Genomic DNA, 10,429 nt, shown 5'->3' with positions numbered 1-10,429 from the left:
GAGGAAGGGCAGTGATGGAACCTATGAGGCAGAATAAATGTCTGAGGGTTCTTGCTGAAGTTTATGGCAGCTTCTCTGGCCAGTGAAACACAGTCAGGGGCTAAATTTCATATTCTCAACCTTTATTTGAAGGAACACGACAGATAAGGCTTTTTCCCTCCTGTTAACCAAGAAATGAGGTTTCTTGTTCTCTCTGTATGTAATTTCCATTCTTTGTCAACCCTATATGTAAAGCATAGGTTTTGAAATAAACAAAAGTGTGAATCTTTCACTTACTAGCATGAGATCTTGGGTAAGATACCCAACTTTTCTAAGCCTGGTTTCCTCATTGCTAATACAGGGGTAAAAATATATCCTGTTGGGTCCTCACTTGAATTACATTAAATGAGGTAATGTATGTAAATGGGCTAGTACATTGCACACTGTAGATACTTGATTGATTTTACTATCATTATTTTAAGTAATTTTATTTTTTAAATCAGAATGAATGTCTAAGGGCTAAGGGTTCTTCAGACCACATGAGAACTTGCTTACCTTGTTCTTTGTGTGTATGGGAGGCTCTGATGGCTGACCTGTTTATTTATGGGATGATGGGGTTCAGTACAAGTATGTCTGTGCTGTTCCCATAATCCTCTAATGTGTGTTCAGAATTGACCCAGAGTGTGACTCTTGCTTACTTTCGGACAGTATTTGTGTTTTGAGTCTGTCTTAGTTGGGCTTTACCTGGATTTTTACCAATTATACTAATGATAATGATGATGACAATGATAATAATAATAATAGCAATTATAGTAACAACTAAGACTTAGATGCTCACTGCATTCCTGGCACTTTTCTAATCCCTGTACATGTATTAATCCTTATGACAGCTTTGTGTGTATGTACTATAATCATCCTCATCCTGCAGATGAGGAAACTGGGTCACGGGTGTTATCAAAGGCACTTGGACTAGTCATGGGCTTTTTGATTACCCTTAGATCTACTTTGGTATTAATAAGCACAAACTTTACTTTTGTTTTAATATATTACATAATGACTCTCTTTCCTTCTGGGACAGAATCACAACTTCCTCATCTGCTCTGTTTATGTATTCTTGTGACAGAAGAAAATATTCTTTGTTTTTCAAATCTGAAAATATAAAACCCAAGACTAAGTCCTGCCAGCACTCACTCCGAAATATTGCCAGAATCCAAGCACTTCTGATGAATTCCAATGAATCTGCTTAATCATTAAATACACTATCATCTCCTGCCTGAAGGTTTGCAGTAGCTCCCCACTTTGATGCTTGCCTCCCTCAATCCATCCTCCACATAGCAGCCTGAAGGAACCCAGTGTACACCAGATGCTAACATTCCCCTGCTAAAAACCCGTCAATGCCTACACATTACATTTAAAATACAAATTCCAGAGCATGTCCAAAAAGCCCCTGCCTACCTCTCCACCTCATTTTTGTTGTCCCTCTCTGTGTCAAGTTCTCCAGCGAAATGGAACCAATAGGATGTGTGTACATATAGAAAGAGATTTAGTATATGGAATTGGCTCATACAATTATGGAGGCTGACAAGCCTAAAATACGGAGGGCGGGTCATCAGGCTGGAGACCCAGGAGAACTGATGTTCCATTTCGAGTCCAAAGGCCATCTATTGTAGACCCAAAAAGAGCCGATATTGCAGATAAAGGCAGTCTGCTGGAGAATTCTTTCTTTCTCAGAGGATGCCAGGTTTTTGTTCTATTCAGGTCTTCAATTGATTAGATGCAGCCCACCCACATTGTGGAGGGCAATGGGCTTTACTCACGGTCCATAGATTTAAACCTTGATCTCACCCCAGAGCACCCTCACAGAAACATCCAGAATAATGTTTGACCAAGTATCTGGGCAGCCTGTGACCCAGTGAAGTTGATGCATAAATTACCCATCACACTTTCCATATTCATTAAATTCAGCAAAGACTCTCTGTCTCCCGGACTCTGTCCTGCTCTTTCGCCTCCTTGGGTTCTATTCTACTCTCTCTAGAATACACATTCTCCTCAGAAGAGACTCTATCTTGTTCACTGATTTAATCCAGGGCCTAGAAGCATGATTGCCACCTGGAAATGCCCAAAAAATGAATATCTAAAAAGTGGATGATTAAAGTGATTAATTAATCTGTTCAGAGAAGATAGTTTGCCTGGATCTGAAAACCTGAATGCTCACTTATGGTGTGTGATGTTGGAAATTCAATGAAATCCAGTCTTTATCAAAATATCTCCCTCCTGAATCATCACAGCAACGTCCATGTCTGCTACCCTAAATCTGAATCCTTCAAGTCACCCCTGTTTGGATAACTTTGTGTTCCAATGATCTTTGCTAAGTGTACACGCTACCTGAAGTCTTCTCTTCCATTCCGGTCACATAATTGTATCAGTTTAATTTGCTAGGGGTTCCCATGAGCTGCCATCTTTACAGATCCCAAGATCCTGACCTTGAAGGAACGATTCTGAGGATGTCAGAGGTGGAAGAAATCCTCAGGGTCACCAGATCCCACTCTTCTTATTACAGATGAAAAAAATGGAGTCCCACAGAGGGGAAGTACCTTGTGCAAAGCCAGATAACCAATTAATGAAAGAACTCAGTTCAGAAGTTGTCTCTTTAGTTTAGGGCTCTACTTAACAGAACAAATTACAGTGGAAGAAATTTTTTACCCACCAGTGACAGATATGAACAAAGCAATATTTTAAGAGTTTGGGAAAGGGGAACATGTGTATGAGTATATGTGTATGTATGGGGATAGGCAATCACTGGGAAGACAAAAAGTAATAACATTTCTTCCTTTCTAAATCATTCGTAAGTAAATGATAAAGACCAAGAGATGAAGATTTTAAAAATTTGCTTTATTATTGATAATGTTGATTAGAAAATATTATTTCATATGTGTAGCCATAAGGCTTGCTTCAACTGTGGACCTCAAGATAGAGTTCACTCAAAGGAGAGTTTTAGCCTGCAAGGCAGACATAAATATCCAAAATCACCTCTTACTACTGGTCCAGGGCAGGCATGGGAAAAAGCGAGTGAATCTCCAGCACATATGGCCTTTGGATAAATGAACTCCACTCAGCCCCCATATGTGGACTGATGTTTGCCAGATCCGTGCTACCCACCAATCCAATGAGCTGCTTTTCCTATGTGGTAAGGAAAAGGGGGCTTAGGAAGCTGGCAGGAGTGACTCTTACAATTAGCCACGTCTTTCTGGGAGGAGGGAGGAAGGCAGGAGGACTGGAATAAAGTCTGTATGCCATTGCTGAGCTGGGGAGAGTAGACCTGTTTGATGGGATGCATTGATGGGAAGGATTTTGACCTTCCCTCAGTAGCAGAATTCTTATCACACCAAGTTTATTTTCTGAGTGATGGAAACACCATCCTCCTGTTACATCATCCTTTATTGCATATGCCTAAAAGGTAGGGGTCCATCTTTATATTTTTCTTTGACTCCCTAGAAACTGACATGCTCTGATTTGATGCATGTAGAGCAGCTGCTTGCTAAAACTTTGGGGAAAGTGATGGTTTCAGTTGTTCACATTTTCTCTCCATCTTTCCTAATTCCCTAGAGAGAGGGGCTCTGGCATAATAAGGTATGGGTTCTAATCCCACAACTTTACTTACTGTGCCTGTGACCTTACAAAACTCTCTCCCCAATGAGTCTCTGTGTTCTTCTTCACAAAATTAAGATTATAATATTGCGGGAGGATTAAATGAGATAATGGATGTTAAACAGTTTTTCCAGTGCCTGGAATATGGAAGTCACACAAAAAATGGTGGTTATAAATGGGGCTGGCTTCATGGGTACACAGCCTGTGCACACAGAAGGGCCCCATGCTTGGTTTAATGCTCTGTTGCCTCCATCTTGAAATTTTTAATCATTTTTGAACAAGGGGCTTTGGAATTTCATTTTAAACTGAGCTCTGCAAATTATGTAGCTGGTCCTGATTAAATAGTTATCCTGAAAGAATTTGGGCACAAATTACAGGGAAAGAGGGAAAAGCGGGGAAAGAGAGATAAGAGAAAAGAAGGAGGAGGGAAGCGGGGGAAGCATTGTTGGTATTATCCAACTTCCACTAGAAAATTAAAATAGTAAAAATAAGAATAAATCCCCCTTTTCCCTACAGCAATATTTCCATGAAAATGGGGATAGGGTGAGAGGAAAAGAGAGGTTAGTACACAGATCAAAAGATGGATGAGCTTCTAAAGGAAAATGTAGCCTGTTTTATCATTATGTTTAAGGATTGGCAGAAAAAGAGGCAAAATCAAGAAATTCTTTTGAATAGACAAATCAAGAACACAATACCAAGAAAATCAATGCAATATTATAGAAGTCCCTGACTGAAATACTTATGTAACGTCTTTAAAAATGGAGAATAATATATAACTTATCTATGCAAGTGAAAAAGCAATCTTTCTAACATTGTACATTCAGTTTTTCATAACTCCAGAGACTGATTTAAAACACATTTATACCTCATTGAAGAGATAGGCAATCTAAAATCTTGAGAAGATAGTAGGCTCTTTACCAATGCTTGTTGATTAGTTCATTAATCACTCCTCCCTCCAGCAGAACAGATTCTCGCACTAAGCCCACACCTGCCTGGGAGTAGCTACTCCTCTTGTCCCACGTTCTAACTATTGCAACGACACAGAATAGCCCATGCCTTCAAGCCAGTCCCCATCATGAAGGGTAGTTCTCCTTCATCCCTAAGTCATTTTTTCTCAGAGTAAACCTCCCCAGCCATTGGTCATGTGGCATAGTTTCTGCATCTTGCATTATCTTAGCCATTTCTTCTAAGTAAATTCTAGTTTTTGAATATGCCCCTTAAAACATGGTGCCTGACCTTCAAACAGTCCTCTAGATAGATAGGCAGATGAAATCAGAATAAAGTGGGTATCAAATTCCTGCTTCTATGGCCTCGACTCACATTTATATTATCTGACGGTTACCCTGCAATGTTGGCAAATATTACTCTAGCTATGAATAACACCTAGAGATGAGAGGTTTTTCAAGGAACTAAATCAAAGATAGGATTCATGAGATCCTATGTGTGCTGTGACTGTGCATCTAAGGAAGAAAGGGATCCATAGTTTTCACTAGATTCTCAAAGGGTTTTCTCCTCCCATCCCCCCCTAAAAATTCTAGAAGCTTTTAAACAAAAACTATAGTAGACGTTTTCTGGTGCAAAAGAGATATTATTTAAAAAGTTGATTAAAGAGAAAAATTGTAAAAAAAAAAAAAAAAGATAAACATTTTGTTTGACTTATGTCACATATGCAAATTTTGTCTTCTTTTTGTGAAGGGTCAAGGTTTTTTTCTTTCCATTTGGGTAAACAAACTGGAATTCTGGGTTTGGTTTGTCTTGTAAAAAGTACACCATTAAAAACATCATACATGAGTTCCAGTTTCAATTTGTTCAAATTGAAAAAATAACTGTAAGACACTAGAGGAGTGATATGAATGATGAATTCTTGATTTTTATAATTTTTTTTTAACTTTTGGGTTTATTTATTTATTTATTTATTTATTTATGGCTGTGTTGGGTCTTCGTTTCTGTGCGAGGGCTTTCTCTAGTTGTGGCAAGCGAGGGCCACTCTTCATCGCGGTGCGCGGGCCTCTCACTATCGTGGCCTCTCTTGTTGCCGAGCACAGGCTCCAGACGCGCAGGCTCAGTAGCTGTGGCTCACGGGCCCAGTTGCTCCACCGCATGTGGGATCTTCCCAGACCAGGGCTCGAACCCATGTCCCCCTGCATTGGCAGACGGACTCTCAACCACTGCGCCACCAGGGAAGCCCAATTTTTATAATTTTAAATGAACTTTTACAGCAGGGGTCCCCAACCCCCGGACAATGGACGGTACCGGTCTGCAGCCTGTTAGGAACCGGCCCGCACAGCAGGAGGTGAGCAGTGGGGAGCGAGCGGAGCTGCATCTGCCGCCCCCCATCGCTCCCCTTTGCCAGCATTCCCGCCTGAACCACCCGTCCATGGAAAAATTGTCTTCCACGAAACGTGTCCCTGGTGCCAGAAAGGTTGGGGACCGCTGTTTTATAGTTGTCATGCTCATACTTAAGTCAATAGCATTTATGAAGTGAATTGCCTTCGTCAAGTCTTTCCACAGTATTCAACTTAATTGAAACAACAACTCTAATTATATTTCATCTATTTAAGTAATGTTGAATTAAATCATGTAATTAAAATTATTGGGGTCTACAAAAGTGGACTCAATAATTAACACCCCTCTTTCCTAGCCAGGTTCCAAACAAGTTGAAAATAAAACCAAGAGCAATTATTGAAGTCAGAATATCACTTTGATAATGATATAAGCCTGGTTGAGAGACTAGACTTTAGATTAGCCACATTGATGGTGCAACCATTAGGTCAAGACTTAACTATGTAGTCCCAAGAAGCCCTGACCCTCCCTCACAGGAACTGAGGTCCTGTGAATGCAGAACTATGCATGTTTATCCAAGAGAGAAAAGCAAAGCTGAGCCAACCAGCCATTTTTCTTCCCAATTTTACCGTTTGTAAATTACTCCACCTCCCCAGGGGCAAAATGAATAAAGAAGAGGAGAGATATCCGGAGGGTGCTGGAGGAAAGAAAATTTCCTCCTTATGGAATCAAGGAGTGGGGAAAAAGAAAAAGGAATTTCCCTCTAACAGTAATACAAATGCAGCTGGCTTTAGTAGGTTCAGGAGCAAACCTATCTGTCACTGGGTAAGCAAGTGTAGGACCAACACATGGGGACATGGTGCATGACTCCACTGGAGAAAGCCTCCTGGTTAGATGTGTTTGGTTGGCATTTTTTCAGAAGCAATGATGTGTCAATTAATACTTCTGTTTCTAGAAGTCAGCTGAGCGAGTTATTAGCTACTGAACCCAGGCCTGCCCCGTCCTGTCCTTGAAGAGTTGATGCAGAATTTAAGTGTTTAATCTTTTACATTTTATCTCATTTATTTCAAGAAGTGATTTTAGGATATCACTCAATTCTGAGGACATTAGAAAACAACTTTCCTGCAGGCAAAACTGAAAGCTTACTTTTCTAAAAACTCTAGAACTTTCAGGATGCTTCATGACAAAGCAAACATATTTTATAATTAATGAAGTTTTAATGACAGTAGTACAAAGGTATTAGAATAGTTTACCCAACAAGCTCTATAGTCAGATGATGATAATTATATTTTGTCAGGAATAAAAACTAAGAAAATATGTCTACCCAGTACTCTTTACAAAAGTTTATCTCAAATAAAATTAATGAAATATAGACATTTGCTTAAGATATTTTTTCTCCACATGGAGCACTTAAAAGGTTTTAAATATGACCTGGGTGAGCAATAGTATAAAAAAGATCTAATTGCCTTTGAAAAACTCTTAATAGGGAGGTAAGTAATTATTTTTAAAATGTAGTTCTTATTTTAAACATTTCAACCTTTAAGACAGAAAATATGCACACGCATCACAGAATTTTTATTAAATGTGTTCTGACTTATCCTAGGTGAATCAATTTGGGAGTATTCGCTGAACTCTATTCCTTTCTAAGATCGAGAAAAATCATTTGTGATCTTCTTTTGAATGCGGGGATTGTTTGTGGTCTTCATTATCTAAAATGAAGGCTTTTAATCTAGACACTCTACTCTCCTTCCCTTCCCCTGCACCTCCACAGTTCCACAAAATATTTGTGATTGGGTATTGTTCCTGTGCTTTTAAAAACAGGAAGTTTCACAAAGCAATTTTACAACTACCAGTATGAATGATTTTTAAAACACATTTCTAGGAAGGATCTGGGAGACTGAAGTGGAGACTAGACTGAACAGAATTCTTTAACTTATTTCAATCATATACAAGTGTTAACATCTGGGCTTTGCAAAGTCAAATCTAGCTCATAGGATATATAAAAAATAGATACAACAGAAAAGATTACTATCCTTGGTTGTGGGAGAATCTGCCATGGTTTCTATACTCCTCATTCACTGTGATCTGATGCAGTCGTTTTCAAGTTCTTGGTCACCAGCCATTAGTTGTGTGGGAAATCAATTTAGTGAATCTCAACTAGAATTTTAAAAATAAATCAAAAACAGTATAAAAGAAAAGGTGACATGGTGCCTTGCACATGGTAACGATAAATATGGTTTCATGAAAATTTTGTTTGATTTATGGGTTGCCGTGTGAAATGTATTTCATATTGTAAGATCTTTGTGCCTCCCCCCGCCAAATAAGGATCAAAGATCACTGACCTCTTCACTACCAAATATGACCTTCATGTTTATTATTTTTCTGTTTGGCTGTGGTGGGGAGTTTTGACACTATTGACCACAGCCTCAAACCTTTGTTTGAAAGTCAATCCTACACTGACTTCTGTAATGTTTCTTCCGTATCTTCCCACTCTCCTGGCCACTCCTTAGTAGCTTTCTCTTACCTGTTCTGATTAATATTCCTTCAGCATAAAGTACAGGTTCCTTAGCTGAGCTGAATCCCCTTTGTAGCTATCTCCTGTCTGCTCCTCTAGCCTCAGCCCTCACTGCCTTTCCACAGGTTCTCTGTCCTGTAGCCAGACGAAATTACTTATAGTTCCCACATTGTCGGGCTAGTCCGTTCTCCCTCCCTTTGTCTAAACTGTCCCCTCTTTCCTAACCGACCACCAAGTTCCCTTCTAGAGAAATACTGCTCAAGATCTTTTGGTTATCATTAATACTGCAATATGTTACATTTATATGATACATATATACACACCATCTATACTCATATGGTGGAAATAAAAGTTTAGAGAAAGACTTACCCTTTGTACCTTAGAGGCGTTCATGCTTCCTTCCCTTCTCTTCCCGTCATGTTAGAAATGGCAGTCCTGAACCAAAAAATTTGTTTTATTACCCACTAATGGGTTTCAATCCAGAGTAGGTCAACCAATTAATGGTAAAACGCCATGGAGTGAACTGAAAGCCCCTTTTTAAACCAAGTCTTCCTCCTTCGTGTGTCTTTCTGGGCACTTCCACCACATTAATATTCCCTTTGCTTCAGAATCAACCACTGTGAAGTCTTGCCACTTCTCACTCACCGGCTGTGTAACTTGGACAAGTTCATTTATGCAACAAACGTTTATCAGTGTTAACTCTGTCAGAAACACTGGGCTGAGTGCTAGAGATACGAAGCCCAGATGAAGTAGAGACACTCCGTCTCTGGTTTCACAGAGCCTAGAATCTCATCAATCCTCTGGAATGCAGACCTTCCTGTTAAAGTGAACCTTGTTAGTTTTAGCCCATTATTACAACCCATTGAGATCTTTGTGCAACTTCAGTCTACCATGATCTCCAGGTGAAAAAAATCAAGTCATATTTAAAAACTGAGTGTTCCCAGAGATACGGATTCTTGGAGTCTCCTTAGTTATCTGCAGTTGATGAGAATGTTCTCAAGTCTTGGTGGGAGTCAAGGGTAAAAGTTATACCCAGACAAAGCCAAAGTTACTACGTATCTCTGATTAAGATTACTCCGTACACACACTCCATACACCCCAAGTAAATTATAATCTCTTTATTGGGAGACAGGACCATATCTTGTATTTTTGTATATTGTCCACAACTTGAAGATTATACGTCCTCAATAAATATTTTATTGACTAATTAATTGGTGAATAGAGTTAATAAAATATGTTCCACATTTAAGAAAAATGCATCTGGAAACAGAAGAAGCAACTGTCAGGCACCTAGAATACATGGGAAGTTTCTATGAACATCATTTTCAATCTGGAGCACGGACGACAGTGCCTATAGTTAATAGTTCTTATTTTACCATATTCATCACTGTTTAGCATATCAATAAATAATATACTTGAAACTAGCAAAACCCACTATTGTCTCTTGAGATTGCCTTTATCAGTATTCAATACCAATCCTGTTTTAAGATAATTACGTGAGATAGTCACAGCTAATTAACATTGTTCCTTAAATAAAGATTAAGTGGAAAGGATTTATCAGTGACTTTAGAGTCAGATTGTTTTCTCAGCTGGGTGATTCCTGGACAGATTTGTCCTGAGTCACAAGATCACCTTCTCTTCCCCTGAGCTGCCTTCAGTTTGCATTGACTTGATGTCTCTTACTATATTGATCGTAAAGCTTTTTGCCACCCAGTGGAACATAGTGACAGAATAAAACACCCAGCTGGCATTGTTCCTCCCACAGGTCCTCCCTGTTGCCGTGGTTACCCAGCTATGTTGGGGAAAGATAAGAGAAGGATGAGGGGGTGGCCTCAGTGAGGTCTGCTCCTTCAGGGTCTGGGCCTGCGGCTCACAAAGCAGAAGGTTATAAAGCATCCAGAGGGCTGAGCGAGCCTTCCAGCACGGTTCCTCCCAATCTCCCAGCTGGACTCAGCCAAAGGGATTGTTCTCAGGGAAGTCAACTGGCAAATTTTGCTCCGTTCG

This window comes from Balaenoptera physalus (genome assembly GCF_965194825.1).
Source record: "Balaenoptera physalus genome assembly, chromosome: 6".
In the NCBI taxonomy this organism is placed as follows: Eukaryota; Metazoa; Chordata; class Mammalia; order Artiodactyla; family Balaenopteridae; genus Balaenoptera; species Balaenoptera physalus.
Note: the sequence above shows the minus strand (reverse complement) of the source record.